General features: G+C 32.2%; 2 long non-coding RNA genes across 2 annotated transcripts; one reads left to right on the forward strand and one right to left on the reverse strand.

Moving 5' to 3' along the window:
* Positions 1-130: 130 nt before the first annotated feature.
* Positions 131-19,135, forward strand: LOC138339530 (uncharacterized). Its single transcript, XR_011212342.1, has 2 exons — positions 131-452; positions 18,906-19,135. It is a non-coding gene; the product is annotated as an uncharacterized lncRNA (long non-coding RNA).
* Positions 12,070-13,635, reverse strand: LOC138339531 (uncharacterized). Its single transcript, XR_011212343.1, has 2 exons — positions 13,139-13,635; positions 12,070-12,559 (listed from the first exon to the last, which is right to left on the reverse strand). It is a non-coding gene; the product is annotated as an uncharacterized lncRNA (long non-coding RNA).
* Positions 19,136-20,677: the final 1,542 nt, after the last annotated feature.

The following is a 20,677-nucleotide window of genomic DNA, read 5'->3' on the forward strand; positions in this document are numbered from 1 at the left end:
CATTATTTCAATAATATCCATTCCAAATAAAACTAGTAATCAAATAGATTAATCTTGACCGTTCATCACTTATGTCAGTTCTAATATCCTATCCTAGCTATTTATTTATAGATCCAACGATCAAGATAACCATTCTTTCTTATTTTAACCTAAAATAAGCATACCCTAATTTTATTCTCATTATTCCTCTGTAGCAAGAGAAGAGTCGCAACTCTCTCCTTCCTTCTCTTTGCCACTTACGGGAGGTCACACCCCCTAGGCCAGTAGCCGCCGGCCTCAACCATCGTCCTTCCCCTCTCTCTCTCTCTCTCTCTCATCTCCTCTTCCTTATTCCGGAAAAGCCAGCTAAGGTAGCAGCTGTGTCCAGCCCATTTGTCAGCAGCAGCGAGCTCCGACAGAGTTTTTTAAAGTTTCAAGCTGGTCAAAAGAAGGAACTTTAACAGATCCATCAGGTTTGTCCCTTTTCCTTAAATTATTATTAATCTCCAAATGTGCTTAATTTTTTGTTCTCGATCTTCTCATGATTTCTATGAAAAAAATTTATGCATGTTCAATTTATATGAAAAATTACTAGTTTCTATAAAGTTATTAGAATTAAAAATATGGGTTATTTTTATGATCTTAAGCATGCTTTCTGTTTGATTTTTTAATTTCTTTAAATTTATCAAGAATGTAAAGATATCTCTACGTTATCGTCTGTTAGCATATCTTTGATTTTAGCATCATTGGATTTTCTAATTCTCGGTTTGGCTAAGTTAATTGATATTTGACCGATTTTCCCAATTCTTTTCCTAATTATTTAGTTTGAGAAGTATTCCCTCAATTGATTCATCTTACTGCAAAAATTTCATTGCCTTTGTATGCTTTTTGATCTTATGGTAATAGAATAGAGGTCAAAATCTTGTTACAAATTGAGCTATGAATATATTTTGTGGTTCTTGTTAAATGTAAAATTCAATTAATTATTTTTCCTTTTTTGTTAATTGACACCAGTTTTCTTATTTATATATGAGCTGATACTTACATACTATTTATGTAAAGGTTGTATTTGATTAAGGCAAAATGAAGAATTTTTCTAATTTTATGCTCCTTTGTTAAAGAGGAAAAAATATCCAAATCCTTCCTTTTTCGTTCTATATTTGAAATCTTTGATATCTATCTTCCTATTTATCACTTTATTTTCTAAGAATTAATCGTAAAATTGTATGTACTGACCTTTACTTGGTCAATAAGTATTTGATCCCTTAAATAATCGTATGTTATCTTTGCTACCATTAATTATTACATCCTTGCCTTAATTAATTGAACAAAAATTCTTACTTACATGAATTTTATATAATATTGATACTAAATGGCTTCCTCCTGCCTTATATAAATTTAAAGACTCTTACATGCTCTAAACTAAGTAAATTTCTTCTAATTAAAAAAGTGTCAACTCATTTAGCTTGCTTCTTAATAAGGAAAAAAAAGTATCAGAGGCTTAATTCATTTTTTTTCCTTGTGGTTGTGCCCCGTGCTTATTATTAAACCACTCCTTATTCTCTTTATTTCCACGACTCAACACTCACACATTCTAGCAATAAGCAAAAACACTCTCTAGTATCTAAATAAAATATTTCAGGGATAGTCTAGGGGAAACGAGATGTACGTGCTAATTGTTTTGTTTTATGTTATTTGTTACATTTGATTATTATAAAAATCTGTTTGTATCACTTAGCAATAAAATTGGGTAAATGTATTATAATAATTGACCTAATGACTCTTATATATGTAACAAGGTTAGATAAAATGCATATAAGATTTTATTTTTCCAAACTTTATTGAGTGTTTAATTATCTGTTTCATGTGATCGAAATCATTCATATAGGAACAATCAATTTTCTATGTTATTTAGCGTAGAAACCATGCATATAGGTTAAATAATTTTTATCTTACTTTTCACCTAGAAAATCATGTCCGTAGGATCTAATGAATAAGATTCAACATGTTGATCAATCAAGTCTTGAAATAATTGTAGCATGTGAATAACTAGTGTTATTAATGATATATTTTCACTTAGAAATCATGCTATAGGATTTTCATTAATAAGATTGATAATAGAATTGTGCTATGCCAATAAATCAAGTCTTGAATATAGGTTGGATAATTTTTTTCTTATTCTTCACCTAGAAAATTGTGTGTGTAAGTTGAATAATAGTTATCTTATTCTTTGCCTAGAAAACCATGTATGTAGGATTTAAAGAATAAAATGAACATGTTGATCAATCAAGTCTTCAGTAAATTGTAGAATGTTTATAACCAGTCTTAATAATCACATATTTTTACTAATAAATCATGTCTATTGGAGTTTCATTCATAATATTGATAATATAGTTGTAGCATGTTAATCAATTGGTGCTCTTAATATTTTTTTAATTTTTATCTATCTTAAAATTGATCTGCCTCTGTTAAATATTCTCATTTATTTATTTCTGCATGTTTCATTCTAATTTTCCACTAAATGCAATTAATTATTGAATGATAATCAGAACCTTTTTAAAATTAAGGTTTACTGTCTAATTAAATCCTCCCTGATATATTTTAGTTTTTGCATTATAAATATAAAAGGGATTCTGGCTTGTCGTAGTATACCGTCATGGGCATTTGTTTATTCATTTTTTCCAATTTTAATAAATAAGTTTGTGAAGTAAATTAAGTTTTCCCAATTGATCCATCACAAAAACATGTAGATATAAAGTTATCAAAAAGAGTCCTTACTATACATAGTTAAAAGCTTGAAAATTGAGCAAGTAAACAAATCTTCGAAGTAAATGTGTGCCTCGATTTTATTCTCTCTGTAGTGTTAGGATTGAATTCACGCACACACACTTGATGAATGAAGAACACAAGGACTTTCAAGAAAAAGAGATGAGAGATATAGAGAGATAAAGAGAAAACCTAATATTTCGTGGTAACACCCCGTGAGTAAACTTCTACGGCGGTGGGGTATATTTATATTAATAAATCAGAGTATTTTTGGTTAAAGTTAATAAATGGAGAATAAATAGTAAAGCCTAAAAGGTTATACCGCGTAAACAATTATATATATTAATCAGGCTGCACAACCTAACAATTCTTCCACTTGGAGACTAATTCAGTCATCCAAAAAATACATTTTCAAAAAAGAAATCTCTTCATCATCAACATCTTTACCACACCTCAACACTTGTAGCAACAACTACAGAAGACCAACCGAGGTTTTGCATAACCCCAGTTTCCCAACATCAACATATATCGTCAACATGTCTGTCGGGCTCTTTGCACCCTCTATCTTCTCCAAGCACATATAACCATCCTCCACTGCCATGTGAGTGAAATGGTATCGCCTTCTGATGTGCTTTGTCTTCGACTGATAGACTGGATTTTTTACCAATTGTATGGCACTCTGGCTATCTGAGTAGAGAATCTTCTCGCTCTGCTTCTTGCCCAATTCCTCAAGATATTTTGTCAGCCATATCATGTCTTTCCCAGCTTCAGCTTTTGCCACATACTCAGCTTCAGTAGATGAGAGAGAAACACACTTTTGAAGCCTGGACATTCGACTCACTGCATTTCCACCTATTGTGTAAATGTATACGGATGTACACTTGCTCGAGTCAACATCCCCACTGAGATCAGCATTCACAAAACCTGGTAGAGTCACCTTGCCTTTGCCAAAACAAAGTGAAGTACTGGATGTACCTCTCAGATATCGTAGAAGCCACTTCATAGCTTCCCAATGCTCTTTCCTAGGGTTCGGCATGTACCTGCTAATAACTCTCACTGTATGTGCTATATCAGGTGTAGTGTAGACCATAACATACATCAAACTACCAACTTCTAAAGCATATGGAAGAAGTGACATGTGATCACGCTCCTTGGCAGTCTTGGGTGACTGCTCCTTTGACAATGTAAAGTGATTTTCCGATAGAGTAGTCATGTGTTTAGGAGCATTAACCCTAAATCTGCTCATCACCTTCTTAATGAACAACTCCTGATATAGATTTAATGTGCCAACAGATCTATCCGGAGAATCATCCCCAAAATCTGCTTCGCTGGGCCCAAATCTTTCATCTCAAATGTTGCAGACAACCTTGTCTTCAGATTGTTAATCTCCCTTATACTATATCCCGCAATCAATATATCATCCACATACAAGAGTAGAAAGACATATGAATTAGTGTATTTCTTAAAGTTACAACAAGGATCCTTTTCAGCTTTGAAGAATCCACTCTTGGTCATGAAGGAGTCAAATTTCTTGTACCACTGCCTTGGTGCTTGCTTTAGTTTATACAAGCTCCTGGTGAGCTTGCACATCATATGTTCCTTGCCTTGAACCACAAATCCTTCCGGTTTCTGCGTATAGATCTCTTTGTCTAGATAACCATGTAAAAACACTGTTTTTACATCCATTTGCTCTAGATGCAAATTCTCCGATGCAACAATACTCAACAAAATTTGAATAGAGGTTAACTTCACAACAGGAGAAAATATTTCAGCATAATCAATACCTTTCCTTTGTGAATATCCTTTAACCACTAAACGAGCCTTGAAACTTCTTTTGCCATCTGGTTCTGCCTTGATTATGAACACCCACTTGTTCAGCAAAGCTCTCTTTCTTGCAAGTAACTCAGTCAACACCCATGTGCCGTTCTTCTCAAGTTACCTCATCTCATCACCCATGGCTTGCTCCCACTTGATCGAATCCTCCACCTATAGGGCCTCATCAAAAGACTCTGGTTTCCCCTCATCAGTCAGCAATAGATAGTGTAATGAAGGTGAATATCTATCTGGTTCCCTGATGGTTCTAAATGATCTCCTTCACACCTGCTCAGGTGTAACTTTCTCCACTTCAGATTCTTTAGTAGTAGTTGGTTCAGTATCTGCTTTGACATATCTGGGGGTTACTCTTCTCCAACTCAACCTCAACTCTCACTTGCTTGGTAATCTCTAGAAACTTCTGCTCTCTGTCCTTGTACAGGACAGACTCATCAAATATCACATCACAATGTCTCAGGATCTTTCTGTTCTTGTCATCCCAAAACCTGTAACCAAACAAATCAGAACCATAGCCTATGAAGTAACACTTCACAGCCTTGGCATCAAGCTTGTCTCTCTTTTCTAGATCAACATGAACATAAGCAGTGCAACTAGAAGTCCTTAAGTGTGAGTACTTGAGTTCTTTTCTTGTCCACACCTCCTCTAGAATCTTGAACCCTAAAAAAACCGATGGTCCCCTGTTGATCAAGTATGCAGGTGTGCTCACAACACCGCCCAAAATGTTTTGGGCAGCCCATAGTGTATCCTCATACTCCTTGCACGCTCATTCAATGTTCTGTTCATCCACTCAGCAATTCCATTCTGCCTTGCCTTACAAGGAACTGTTCTCATCAATTTGATTCCCTCAGCTGCACAAGATGCCTTGAACTCTGATTTGTCATCCTCTCCTCCATTGTAAGACCTTAGGCATTTGACTTTCAAACCGGTTTGATTCTCAACTTCAGCTTTCCACTTCTTGAAAGTTGCAAACACATCTGACTTATGCTTCAAGAAGTAAACTCATACCTTCCTGCTGAAATCATCAATGAAGGTATTATAGAATCTGGATCCTCCAAGTGATGATACTGGAGATGGTCCCCAAACATTTGTATGGACCATTTCAGACTGCACTTTCTTTGGCTCTCTAAGAGTCTTTGTGAAGATTACTCTTTTCTGTTTGCCCATAGCACAGCTCTCGCAAAGACCCATATCAACAGACTTCAGACCCTCTAATGCTCCTTTTGCAACCAGCATCTTCATTTCTTTAGCACTCATGTGTCCAACTCTTTTGTGCCACAGACATGAACCGGAAGCATCTTCAACAACAGCGGCCATATTAATACACCATGCAGTGGTGTACAAGGTTCAAGATTTGGTGCCACAAGCTACTACCATAGCACCTTTCACAATCTTCCACGAACCTTTCCCAAACTCTGTTGCATATCCCGTTCTATCCAACTGACCAACAGAGATTATATATTTCTTGAGCCCAGGAATATATATGACATCCTCCAATGTCCAATGGTTTCCTGAGGTGGTCTTTATGCAAACATCCCCCTTTCCTTCAATCTCCAAGGCTTTATTGTCAACAAGATACACCTTTTCAAAATTTCCAAATTTGAAATTTTGGAACAACTCCTTGCTTGGAGACGAATGGAAAGATGTACCAGAATCCAAAATCCATGATTCAACCGGGTTGTTTACACTAAGGATTAGAGCATCCCCAATGGCCTCTGCTGAATTTATAAAATGATTGTCATCTCCAAATTTCTGATTTTGTTTCTTCTTTGGTTTTGTACAGTTCTTCTGAAAGTGCCCTTTTTCTCCACAGTTCCAAGAAGTCGCGTTTGATCTGTTTAGGGATTTTCCTTGATTCTTTGATTTTGATCGACCATGTTGATTTGGCCTTTCGTCTTACTTCTCCCCCTTCGGTCAATGCTGAGAGCACTACTCGATGAAACTCCCACTTCTCGTTTGCGAATACTTTCGCTAAGAACAACATCACGGATTTCATCAAACTCTAGTTTCTCAGATCCACGGGAACTGCTAATCGCAGCAACAACAGTATCTCAAGACTCGGGCAGAATGAAATCAAAATTAACGCCTTAATTTCATCTTCCAAATTAATATTCACAGAATTGAATTGACTCACAATCATATTGAACTCGTTTATATGATCAGAAATGGATCCATTCTCAGACATTTGTAAATTGAAAAATCTACGCATAGAATATACCTTGTTCATTGCTGATGGTTTTTCATACATGTTTGACAGTGCCTTCAACAGACCGGATATAGTCTTCTCCTTCACAATGTTGAACTCTACGTTTCTTGACAAAAACAACCGGATCAACCCTAGAGACTGGCGATCCTTAAGGTTCCACTTCTCGTCCTTCATGGTTTTCGGCTTCACCCCGGCAAACGGTTCATGAAGATTTTTCTAGTACAAATAATCTTTGATCTGCATCTTCGAGAAACTGAAATTGGATCCATCAAACTTCTCGATTCCAAGCTTTGAACTATCCATCTTCAGTGATCGTGTTGAATCTCCTTTGCTCTGATACCAGTTGTTAGGATCGAATTCATGCACACACACTTGATGAATGAAAAACACAAGAACTTTTAAGAGAAAGAGATGAGAGATCTAGAGAGAGAAAGAGAAAATCCAATATTTCGTGGTAACACCCCGTGATAAACTTCCACGGCGGTGGGGTATATTTATATTAATAAATCAGAGTATTTTTGGTTACAGAGAATAAATGGAGAATAAATAGTTATATATATTAATCAGGCTCCACAACCTAACATGTAATCCATGTGATCAAGAACTTTCGAAGATCAAATATGTGAACTCAACTAGTTTGGAAAATTTCATTGGTAATATATGGTCCCTGCTTAGAGATATGTAGCCCCTTGTTTATAGAAATGTATCAACAAAATTTAAAAGTTATATTTATAGAGTCATTGTTAAATTGTCTTATTTGTATATAGTGGAGTGTTATCCAGTCAAGAACTCCAATGTTAATAAGTATGTTGTAGTAGTGAGCTAGGACGTTGTAGTAATGAGGATGTTGAGATGGATATGTGGGTATACAAAGAGTGATAAAATTATCAATGAGGATATTTTGATAATTAGGATAATGAAAGAGTGGCATCCATAGTCGACAAGATGAGTGAAGTAAGGTGGAGATAATATGTACATGTTAAAAGAAGATGCACAAATGCCCTAGTTAGAATATGCACAAATGTCTAAGTTAGGATATTTTAATGGTTTGATTATCTTAGATATCAGGAGAAGTAAAGGTAGATTGAAAGAGTATATGGGTGTGGTATTACAAGTCCGAGAAGTATTCATTACATGGATGAATTTCTATTTTGCATGAAGAGCATATAGTTTTTAAAGAGATTATAAACATCAAAGAACCAATACAAAACATTGTGATGTTTTAGTTACACAATATAGGAAAAGATTATCATTATGTTTTAGGATTTTTAAATCATAGTACCAATGTATGATGTCCATGTTATTATGTGTAGTTACGTATTTTCTTAATTTAGTCAACCATAGTAGTATATAATAGGATTAGTACTATTGTGGTATATAATATTTTTTGGTGACTTCTCTAGTAGGTGAGTTTTATTTGTTGTATCTTTTTCTCTCTATTGGATATTTCTTGAAAATAATTTGGTAACATTATATATGTATTGGTTGAATTAAATAATGTAATAAGTTGTTCATATTAGGAAGTTACTCTTCAATTACTTCGAAAAAGGAATTATTTTCTTTCTTCTTTAATAATTTAAAAATATCTATAATGTCTGAAGGATTTCAAATATGAAATTTTGGTTCATTTGGTGTAGCTTTAAACTTTTTTTGAGTGAACAGATTCAGACCTGATTCGAGGAAGAAAATGATGATTTTTAGAAACAGCCAAATTCATGAAAATTATGAAGCAGATGTATTAAATTCGTCTTCTTATCGTTGAAATTTTGAGGACATTTATGGATTTTATAGGGGACTTCAAATTGGATTTTGTCTAATAAATTGCGGAAAAAATGTGAGAATCTTGAAGAACAATGCTTAAATTCCAGAAATTTCAGAAATAACCAAATTTTTGTTATGACTACTTTATTGTCTAGGTTTTACACTTTCTCTTCTAGTTCATGTTTTTCTCTTGTGTTCTATAATTAGGTTATAATTAATATTATTTCATGCTAGCGTTATGTAGTTTTTATGTTTATATTTCATTTCGTTGTATTTTGTTTCATGTTTTTTTGTTTAAGTCGTGCTATGCGTTTATTTTATTCAATGTTCGATACTATTTTTTTCCTTTGTTTGTGACATTAATTCTATTATGTACCAATATTCGTAAGCTTACATTGACCTTATTTAAGATGGTAGAACTATGAATTGACAAAGGGATACCCTTTGGTGATTAAATCATTGTAGTCCGAGTCTAAAGCCTTTGACTTTGAGTGTGTACTCCAGTGCAAATCTAATTTGAGTGATACGAGTGAGAGAGTGACTTGTGCAGTTTATTGTTTTTAGTAATAATTTTTTGGTGTTAATTATGTATTACACTATTCCACTTCTTAGAGATTATTGTGTAGTATTCTATAATAATTATAGTTGTGCTTTTACAAGAAAAGAAAGCATAAACCTATAGAAAATTTGACTAAATTCGAAGTTATTGTCGAGGGATATAAGACTGGTTGCACTTTTTGTTGAACCTTAGGTGTAGATAAATTGTGTTATATTAAATTAGTGGATCTATCTTTGCTTCAATTATTGGAGTTACCTTGTAATATAAAATTGAGAACACGGTAAAATAAAAGAGTCCAAAATAGAGAAAGAAGGAGAAAATCATACATTTCGTGAGGACAAATTTGGGTGGGTAGAAGGTCATAATCAATCAAAAAAATGAATTCCTAGTAATGGGCAGTATATATGTGAATCCAGTGGTCTGTCTTGAACTCATAGGGTTTTCAGTTTTGATACTTCTGAGAGACAACCTGTCACGATCAAAAATGATTCGTGAGTGGCACCCACACTTACCTCCTTTGATGGACGAACCAACACATCTAAACCCCAACATATACAAATAGTTCAACTATAAATAATATAAATAATGTGAAAGCTCCACATGATACTAAGCAACAAATTTAAATAAGTTTCTATAGTTTATATCATCCAAAAATCTTATAATCATCACGTCAGGGATACCTATTTTCAAATTACCAAGTCTAAGAGTGTTTAAGAAAACAAAAATAAGCAAAAAGATGGTCCATGTCCGGAATCGAAAGACATTAAGACGTGAATGAGAGAATCCAGTACGAGCTAGAATTAATAGCTCACCCTGAACTCTTATGTGCTGGAGACTGGCTAGAGGTGAGGGCGAGTCGAAGTCGATGGTACACTTGCTACACTCCACAAAAGAACACAGAAGAAAATATAGTTAGGGGTTATTACAAGGAACACGTACTAAGTAGGTATCTTCGATCAACTCAAAATAGAAATCAATATACATTGAGTAATAATATAAAATCAACTACAATACTGAATAGGTGGAAAGCAACAAACACATGAACCATTGACAACAACATCATAATAGGTACACCATCAATCACAACATCAAGAACACCTGCGAGAACACATTCCTCCACACCATACTCATTTGAAAAACAGGTTCTTTGAGAATAAGTATATTTAGTTACATCAAGATTCCTTTCCTTTAATGTTACTGTGTCGGAACATGACACTCCGATCCCATATATCGTGTCGGAATGTAACACTCCGATCCCAAAATACCTTGTCAGAATGTGACACTCCGATCCAATAATACCTTGTCGGAACGTGACACTCCGATCCAATTATCTCATTATTTTATTTCATCAAGCCTTATTTATTCAAGGCGTCATTTTAATAGAGAGGGTTCAATATTAGAAATTCAACAGTCTCATAATTTTTGGCCAACCAGAAACCACACAATCAAAACATACAACCACACAATCAAGTACATAGGAGACTTTATAATATCACTCAATACATATTGATCGCTATTCTGAGTTTATCTATTACATAGAAATAAATCATTACCTACCTCCACCAAAGAACTGAAGTCAAGAAAGATACTTCTCCAATACTTTTCATTTCCTCAATGCCTCCGACTTTTCCAATCTATCAACCATATATGCATAATTTATTAGTTTACAAGTATATTATTTTATGTCTAGTCCAGACTCAAAACTCACTTAATTCTATCATTAATTTCCTAAAGTTCAGACCTATGGGTAAGTCTTAATTCCTCTTATTAGCATATCTTTAATGGAATTCAAATAATTAAATACATTTAATATTGATTACTTATCTCAATATATCAAAACATAATTTATTATATAATATCTCACTATCAAGCTTCAACTCATCACACATGCCATACACATATAGCAAATGATGGATAACTAAACCAATCCAACACACAGATTGTACCTACATGTTAACTTACGATAGCTTACTTCAATTTGCTACCACACCTTCTTTATACGTTTCCCATCTTCCAAATACCCAACACCATAACGTTATAATAACTTCAGAGCCATCAATCCAATTTCTACCCCCACTAAAACATTAATCATAACCATATTATATTCCCTCTAATCCAATTGGTCTTTGGTGATACATAATTCATATTAACACACTTCTAACCTTATTCTATTTATTTATGTATTCTAATTTAACTGTTAATCTTTTCCTCCCCTATTTAACAATTGACACCACCAATAATAAATTAGTATCTTAATCCTTTAATACATACTACTAATTTATTCATTAATATATATATATTGGTCAATACTTACCCACCATTATCCAGTAACTTGTTAACATTCACATTGTCAAGATAAGTTTCCAATCAATCTTTTTCCAACCAAGTACCTATCCACTTTCAATTCTAATGTCACTTGTTAATAAAATAGTTTAAATCCTCACTTTTTTTAAAAAATTTATGTTGCACCATTTAGTTTCTTTAATAATCATTAGGAAGTCAAAAGTTAATCAAAAATTAATTAATAACCAAGACCTTATCCCCCAATCTCAGAAACACTAACATTAAATATTTCTCCCAATTTCTTTATATACTTCCTATAATCCAATTAATAAAACCCTTTAACACAATAATAAAGAAATTAATGGCAACCAACAATAAATACTTATAACATAAATTTTGAATTAGATTGGATTTTACCTATAGTCTTGTTATCGAACTGGTGGGCGGCGCTAAGAACAAGAAGAAGAGGGCATGCCGACTGTCTTTAATATTAAAATAATAACAACCATTATTTCTTTAACTAATTAATTAATTTTCTTTATTAATTATATATATGGGTATAAATTATATGGGGATAAATTATGGGTTAATAAATATTAAATCCTTCTAATTTTAATGTTATATTCTTTAACCACCAACTAAATAAGTTATTAAAACTATCACATTATTTCTATAATTGTAGTTATGAATGATCAAAAATATCTATTTAAATTATATTGAAAGAGTATATTATGAAATAAAAATCTCTAATATTTAAAACAACTAAATGGGTCATTACACAACCCTACTCTCTTATTCAAAATTTTGGAGAAGCTTTCCTAGTATCAATGAATGATGCTCTAACACTTTGAAGCATATAGAAGGGTTATCTCCAAAATGTAACCAAATTGAAAACCCTATGAGTGAAAGTAGACTGAATTTAGGATCTGATTGGAAATCCACATGCACAATTTTATAGAAGTAGCCTGAATGTTTCTACAATGAAATACTTTGTTGTTATGCTACTAACAGACTAACTATCCAATGATCCATTCATTGGATACTGCGTGAAACTTCAACTTCATCAATCATTTACCAGGAAGGAAAGTCAATATGTGTTTCAGTGCCACATCTTTGATCTACATGTCTTTTCTCCTAGTGTAGTTTGCATGTAGTTTAGATTCCTCATTCCATTCCTGAATATAAACAACAGCAGTAAAATCATCATTTTGAACCTCCGATCCATGTAAAAATAGGTATTGTCATTAAATGAAAGAGATATATACCTATCAATTAGAAATTACAAGTCAAACTCATACTAGTTGGTATCAGTCTCATGAAACATTTATTTCTACTCCTCTCTATTTAGGTTGGGTATTTTCAACATGTTCATTTACAAAGGCTCATCTAAATAGTGTATTCCTTTTTTTTTAGATGTTGATGAATACACTATTTAAATGTGCCTTTGAATGTGAACATGTTTAAAGTGCCCGCCCTAAATAGGGAGGAGTAGAAATAAATGTTTCCTGGGAACGACTATGTGTTTGAGCTTTAATTAATTACTTGATATATATATATATATATATATATATATATATATATATATATCGTTCATCTGATAACAATACCTCTTTTTCTTGGATTGAAGGTTCCAAAGGAAGACTTTAAGGTTGTTTCTTATAAGTGGGAATGGAATCAGAAATCTAAATTACCTACAGAATTTATTAGGAGAGAAGACATGAAGTTCAAAGATGTAGTTATGAAACATGTATTACCTTTCTTTCCTGGTAAATCATCAATGAAATTTATGTAGTGTCCAACGAATGGAATCATTGGATAGTTAGTCCATTATTACCATACCAGTAAAGTATTTCAATGCAGAAACTTTCAGACTATTCTCAAATTGTGGATGTGATTTCCATTCAGATCTTACTTTCTTCTGTCTGGACCATTTTGCGGATGGAATCCTCCATGCATCCCTTGGTTTCTTGCCTTAAAGGAGTCAAAGAAAATCATGATTATTTGTTTTGTACATATTATTGAAGAGAAGAGGGTCATAAAAAGGACAACCTAGAAAGGAAGAAATTCATGAATCAATGAAGCAAATAAAGATGAGACTACTTTTTCAAGTAGAAAGAAATCTTTATTTTATAAAATAAAGATAAAGACTGTTCATTATGTACTTATAAAGTTAAGAAAAACTTATCCCAACCATTTAGTTATTTCAAATAACTTGTCAGAGAGTTGAGTATTAAATTTAAACAATCTCTTTGTGAGGTTGCTTTGTATTATTATGCAAATAGAGTGTCACCACATACTTGTTGCTTATGGTTATGGAGCTAAAATTGTCATTGATTGTAATCTTAAAATTTTTTAAATAATTTTTATATGAAGTATGGATAAATGTGGTACAAAGTATTTCCTTATATTCTTGTGATAAAGGTGAATTTATTTCTTCTTTTGCTACTAAGAGTACTAAAAATGTGATTAGCAGTAAATGTCTCTTTCCTAGTGAAATTTTTTCTTATAAATATTTATCTTCTAAGGACATGAATGTTTTTTGTGATTGGTCTTTTAAAATTCAGCATAAAATTGTAACGATATGATGCGTTTTAGCCTAAATAATTTCAAAATATATATAAAAAAATTACAATCATTTATTTTTTTAAAAAAAAATTCAAGAAGGTTCGAAAAGTGATCTTTTTGTGAATAATGTGAGTCTTTCTTTGGGTTGTCCTAATGTTTATAGTGTTATTCTCATATATCGCAATTTAAAAATTGAATCTAGAGATGTAAACACTTTGATCAACTCCATTTGAAATAATTCATTCCCTTTTTATTAGTGCACTTCATAAAAGTAATCAGAATACAATGCATGCAATTGACGCGATGTCGATATTTTACACTCTCAAGATGGTATTTTAATTGAATTATATTTTTGTTTAAAAACAACTTTTAAAATGTAATAGAAAAGAATTATACTGTAAATCAGATGGTGAGCCCACTATATTTACTAATTATGAATACTTACTATTAGTTATTTTTTTATAATAAGCTTTATTATAAACTATTTAAGATTTGTATAGCAAGTTTTCACTATGTAAAACAGTTCACACAGTTTCATGAGAGAATTTCTTCATTTATTGTTAATAATATGACATCTAAGAAAAAAATATAGAAAACATTTCATGTAACTCATGTTGACCAAAAAATGTCGTTCCTTTCGCATCATTCTTAAGGATATATTCATTTTTAAATAAAATATTAGTATGCTTTCATTTTTTAATGAGTGGAAACTTCAAATTATGTCATTCTACTACGATGAAATTGTTTCTTTCTAATATGCTTCAAAGAAATTGTTTCTTTTTTGTTTTCTTATTCCTAAGTTTCTGTTTATTTTTAATTATCTCAAATACAGTTCAGGTCAAGATATGATTATATTCTGATATGGGTATCAAATGTTTGTTATCTTTTCATTTTGTTATGTTAATATTATTTTTCTAGGTATTGTTTAGAATTATTTATTAATATTTGTGATGTTTCCATTACTTTTTGTATTCTCATTTTAAATTTGTTTTGATATGCGTTCTTAAATTGAGAGTTTTATTAATTTATTTTACCTATACAAAAGGTGGATGGAGGATTTCAACTATTGATATTGTTAATGAATATATTATTACTAGTAAATGGGTAAGCACTTCGCGCGGTTAGATTATTGTTGTTCAAAATTTATTAGAATACAACTTTTTTTGTATTTTAATGTTATAGTATTTTTAGATAAATCTTTTTTTAAGACAATAGATAGTTATTCAATTTTAGTTTACAATTTTTAATATTAAAAGAATAAGAAAAAATACATATCATAATATTAGTTTCTCCTCATTTAAATGATTGAATAATAGCACTATCTCACACACACACACCCGCTCGCCCTCTTGCACGCCCGCCCGCACAGAGACAGAGAGAGAGAGAGCGAGAGAGAGAGAGAGAGAGCAAAGGTCCCATAATCATAGGATATACCAATGAGTAATATTTAGCCATTACATGTTTTCAAATTGACATGCAATCTTCTAAAATCCAAATTTCATGTGTAAAATAGTTATGATACTGTTCTGGAACTGGAGTTTTGCACAAACAAAATATTGAGGATCCTTGGAAAGAATAAAACAGAAGTAAGTGATAAAGGGGAAAAATTTGAAAAAAAAAGAAGTACATTTGTGTGAGAGAATAGTCATCATTTTCTATCATATAATTATAATTAATTCCTAGTTTTAATTCTTATCATTTGACTTTCTACTCTTTTACTCATATTAATATTAAAATTATAATGACAATAACAAAAATTCATATGAATTATTAGGCTTGATCTCCGGAGAGGAAAAGACTTCTTTGAAGACTGTCGTATATAAATATATTTTGTAAGATGTTATTTGTGTATCTGCATAGTTAGATTTATATGTCGTATGTACTAAAAAATACTTATATCAATAATTTATAGAAATTTAAACAACAAAGTTTAAAATATATAGTCAAAAATAACAATTCATATCATAAGCATAAATTAATGGCTTTAAAAATATACCATGATCTGTAATAATAAATTAAAATAATAAGGAAAAATCAAGCGTATTGAGTGTGGAGTTTCTCCTTGTCAGTGAGCTATTCAACAGGAGGAAAGTACACAAATATTTAATTATGCAGAAGATGAAAAAGAATAGGAAGAAGAAGAAGTTTTGAATCCAATATTTAATTGGGCACAAGAAGAAGTAGAGAATTTTTCATTATTTTGAGAGGAGAGGAAACCCCTCTATTTATAGACAACAAAGTGTAACACCCTAAAATGAATTAAGGTGAACTAGAGCTTCGTAAATATTTCGTGAGTTAGTTTTTTTTAAAAAAAAAATGAGTTACATTGATATTATTAGGCAGTGTGTGAACTTTGGTAATGCTTGGAGGTCATATGTCCAAGAACGTCCATGACGTTTGGAAGATATGCTTTAGAAAGTACTTGTTTGTCTTGATGTGTTTTAGTGAATTTTACGTGTTCGTTTTGTTTGAAATTGGTGTAGAATTTTCCTAAGACATAGAAGTCTATGTTTAGGGGTTTAACATCCAGGTATGACCCCATCTAGGACCAAAGAGCTACCCTAGAGGACTCCATTTATGTGTTAAGAGGCTACCAAACAGTGCCCAACGACGGCCACAATGGAGGGTCTTTTGGTCAAGAAACGGTCCGTCGACTGGCCATGCAAGGATATCAAGCCACCATGTGAAGGATTCTCTGTCCCAATTGATAGACCTCCACCAATAGGGCGTTGATTGGGAGACAGTCCATTTGTGGGGAGACGTTGGTGCAAAAAACTGCCTTGGCTTGGGGTATTTGGTAAATTCACCCCAAGTCTTTTAGGAACATTTTATGATACTTTTAGGGTCCTTTGGGTATATTAAGGAGTTTCGAACACTTAGACCAAATTTTAAACTTCATTTCCTCAAATCCAAAACCTTCTCTCTAGAAAGACACTCTCTAAAACCAAATAGAAGTTTGGACTCAAGAAGGGCTTAGAGGGCTGGTGGTGGACGTGTTTTTTCATTAAAATCATTGGGTTTCCTTCTATTTGAGGTATGGTAGTCATCCTTTAACTCTCTTCTATTCAAGGATCCACTTCTAAGGAATTTCAAAAGAGGTTTTCCAACTCTAACTTCTTCTATCTTTGACTAAGTATGGGTCTTCCATGAAAATGTTTCAAAGGATTCAAATATCATGTTTCTAATGTTATTTGGTGATTTTAATGCTAAAACTTCAATTAAAACATATTAAATATTTCAATCAATTTTTTGCTTAAGGAATGGGTTGAATGAACATGGTTTTGTAATCTTTGATCTTTGGTGTCCTTGTGTTGAAATGTTAAGTGTTATAGGTAATGGAAGTTTGGATAAAGGGTAAGTTGGTTATGTGTTTTAGCTTCTTCTATGAAATGCTCTTGAGTTGTATGGTCCACCTTTGGTGGCGGTGTTCGCTTAAATTATATGAATGTGTAGTTAATTGTGTATTGTGAATGAGTCCATGAGGGCATATTATGGAAGAAATATGGAAATGAAGTTATTCTTGTTAATGCGTTTTATGATGCTTGTTATGAAAAGTATGCTAAGGATTATGTCTAAATGATTTATATGAATATGTAAAGTATGTTAAAGTGTGTGATGTGATGAATGAATGTCTGAGCATGTATAGATTGAATGTGAATGAAATGATGCCAATGTCCAAGGTGTGCTCACATGTACACACACTCACACTTTGAATGAATGAATGAATGAAGTTAAGGAATGAGAATCAGAAGGGGAGTTTTTGGGATGAACACTCTTCGTGAGTTGAGATGAAGTGTTTAGTAGCAATCCCACTACCTCCAAAGATCTTTCTAAGATAGGTTAAAAGGATAATTGCCCTTCGTGAGTTGAGATGTGGTGTTCACTAGTTATCCTTAACCTATAGTATATAATGTAGAGAATTCGTGGGATTTATGCTTAGCATCGAGAGGATATGATGAGGGGTGGTTACACTTTCTAAGTTGAGAAGTTGTATTTCAAGTTACCTCTTGAGATGAGTACTACTCGTTAGTAGAGAATAAGTTACTTAGTAGCGGGATGTCCTTATCCCTTAACTATGTAAAAGCTAAAAGAAACACCTAACTCTAGGCAAGTGGAGGGACCCTCCTCTGATAAGGGAAGTATCGGGATTCCATGTCTAGCTCTCATTGTCTATATAGGTTAAGCTAACCCCCACAAAATAAATTAAATTACGAAGTCTTCTAAAACAGTGTACTACTTATGGTAGGTTGTGGAATGAGATGCTATCGATCCATTTCACTAGGTAGTCATTTCGAAAGGGGAGTCTTGGGGTGTCTTATATGAATTGAATGAACTATGTTTTCTCAAAGAGTGTACTAGTTAAGGTAGGTGGTAGAATGGGACGTCATCAATTCATTACACTAAGTAGGCTTTTTGGAAGGGAAGTCTTGTTATTTTATGTGAAGTGTTTTGAGTGTTCTTCCAATATCTTATTATTGAAGAGTCGGCTTGTTATCCCGAGGTGAGTAAGACTTTAATAGATGGTCTTGAGGATCATTTAGGTGTGCATGAAGGGATTGTATGGGTGGTCCCCAATTTTCTTACCTTGGTGAGTCTTAGGATAACCTATTTTTTAGGGAAACTCCTATGGAAATGAATTCACTTGCTCTTGGCTTGACTTTGTGAGTTCACTGTTTTGGGTTTAAAAAAGGGTTCACTTTAATGCTAAAATGATTTCAATGTAACTTTTGGGTAGTTCACTGTAAAATGGTCTTTTTTGCTAAAATTATGAAAATCCTTCTCTAAGTGTTAAATGATGATTCTTATGTTGTTTTACTTCTATATTCATAAAGGTTTTACTTATTTGGCATGAGATTTTATTTATAATAAAATATCCATTTTTGCATGGTTTTGCATATGTCATATTTAGTATATTGTTTCTACTAACCCAATACTTTTCATACTCTATAAGTATAGGTTTGGAAGCGAGAATGAAGTTAGAAGGCAAGCTTGGAAAAGACTCTCTCAATACTAAGTATGTCCTTATATATTTGAGGACATAGTCTATGTTTCCTAGTTTATTTAAGACTTATTATCTATTTCTTTTAATGTAAAGGGCCTTTTCCTAAGATATTATGTCGTGTCTTTAAGTTTGACTTGTGAAAATGAGACTTTTCTTGGTATTTATGAAAGAATTCCTTTTTTTTTTATATTAAATGTCATAAAAAATTTTTATTACCGCAATACATTTCATGTCTTATGCAATGAATGATAGTTAAAGGGCTTGTACAGACCCCAAGGGGTCAAGTACGCTTTGTGAAGATCCAAGGGTGCTCCCTAACTTCTAGGGGGTACTTGCGGGTCGTTACACAAAGGGTAGTGCGAATAAATCTTAATTGTGACTTACTGCAAATCTCACAAGTCTATGGAAAAGTCACAACTTTTTGTATAGGCAAAAAAAAAATTCATAAATGTTACAACTTTTTTTAAAAGTGACAACTCTTCATTAATGTCAGAACTTATCATAAAAGTCACAAATTTTCATAAAAGTCACAACTTTTCATCAAAGGTTAATCAATTCTAGTTTAGAATTTTTTATATAAAAATAAAAGCCACAATTATAAATCATAACTCTATTTTCTCCTAGTTTTTATAATTTTATTTTACCATGTGTAGATAGTGTCTTTAGTTAGAGATTCAAATAAATTTTTTCTCAATTTTCTTCTTTGAAATCTTCATTAGTATAACATTGTCAATTTCTTTCAACATATTAATATATAACTAATGTGGTTTATCAAAATCAAAGGTTCATTATCATATGATATAATAATAATTAATACGTAGTTACTATGTGTTATAAAATTAAAATATAATCTTCCAAAATCCAAATTTGATACGCAATATAGTTATGATAGTGATTTGGAATTGAAGTTACGCACAAACAAAACATTACAGGTTTTGAAAAGAATGAAAGAAAAGTAAGGGATAATGGGAAAAAAGTTCAAAAAAAGTACTTCGGTGTGAGAGAATACTCATCATTGTGTATCATATTTATAATTATAATTAATTAGCTAATATTCGAATTTTCGATATATACACTACATTGTCAAAATCATTTTATTTTAAGGCAATCCAAAACCTTAAAAGTGTTGTGTATTATCTATTTTTGATTTTTCTATAAGAAAAAAATATGAGCTGTACATATATTTTTTAAGTATAAGAAAGAAGTTTAAGAAGTCTCCATGGAAATAGTTTGTCACAAGTGATGAAATTTACTAAATTTCAAGAACCTATAAAGAACAACATCAGACGTTAAAGAATAGACCAAAGAGCCTTGGACAAATCTCAAGTAAAGTGGAACATTACATCCATACAAGAACGTAATTAACTATTTCAAATGGAGGATCTTCGACTCCTTTCTCATGACCCTAAAATTATTAGTATCATAAATGGTTTTCCTCATCGTCTCAGAATAGTCAATATTATTGCTTAGGTTTCAGATCACAAGCCCAACTTATTTGGAAATGAACCATAGTTATTATTATGGTTATATTATGCAGTTTCAAAGAATAAATGCAATTATCAACCAAGCAGTAGGAGACATCATTCATAACTATATTCTAAACAAAAGATTTTTACACATAACATATTAAAATCTCAAATCATAAATTTCTGAGTGCTTGAACTCACAAATATCTAAAAAATAATAATAAAGACAACCTTACCATCCTAACAATCAAGAAGAAAAA

This window comes from Solanum lycopersicum, chromosome 11, assembly GCF_036512215.1.
Source record: "Solanum lycopersicum chromosome 11, SLM_r2.1".
NCBI lineage: Eukaryota > Viridiplantae > Streptophyta > Magnoliopsida > Solanales > Solanaceae > Solanum > Solanum lycopersicum.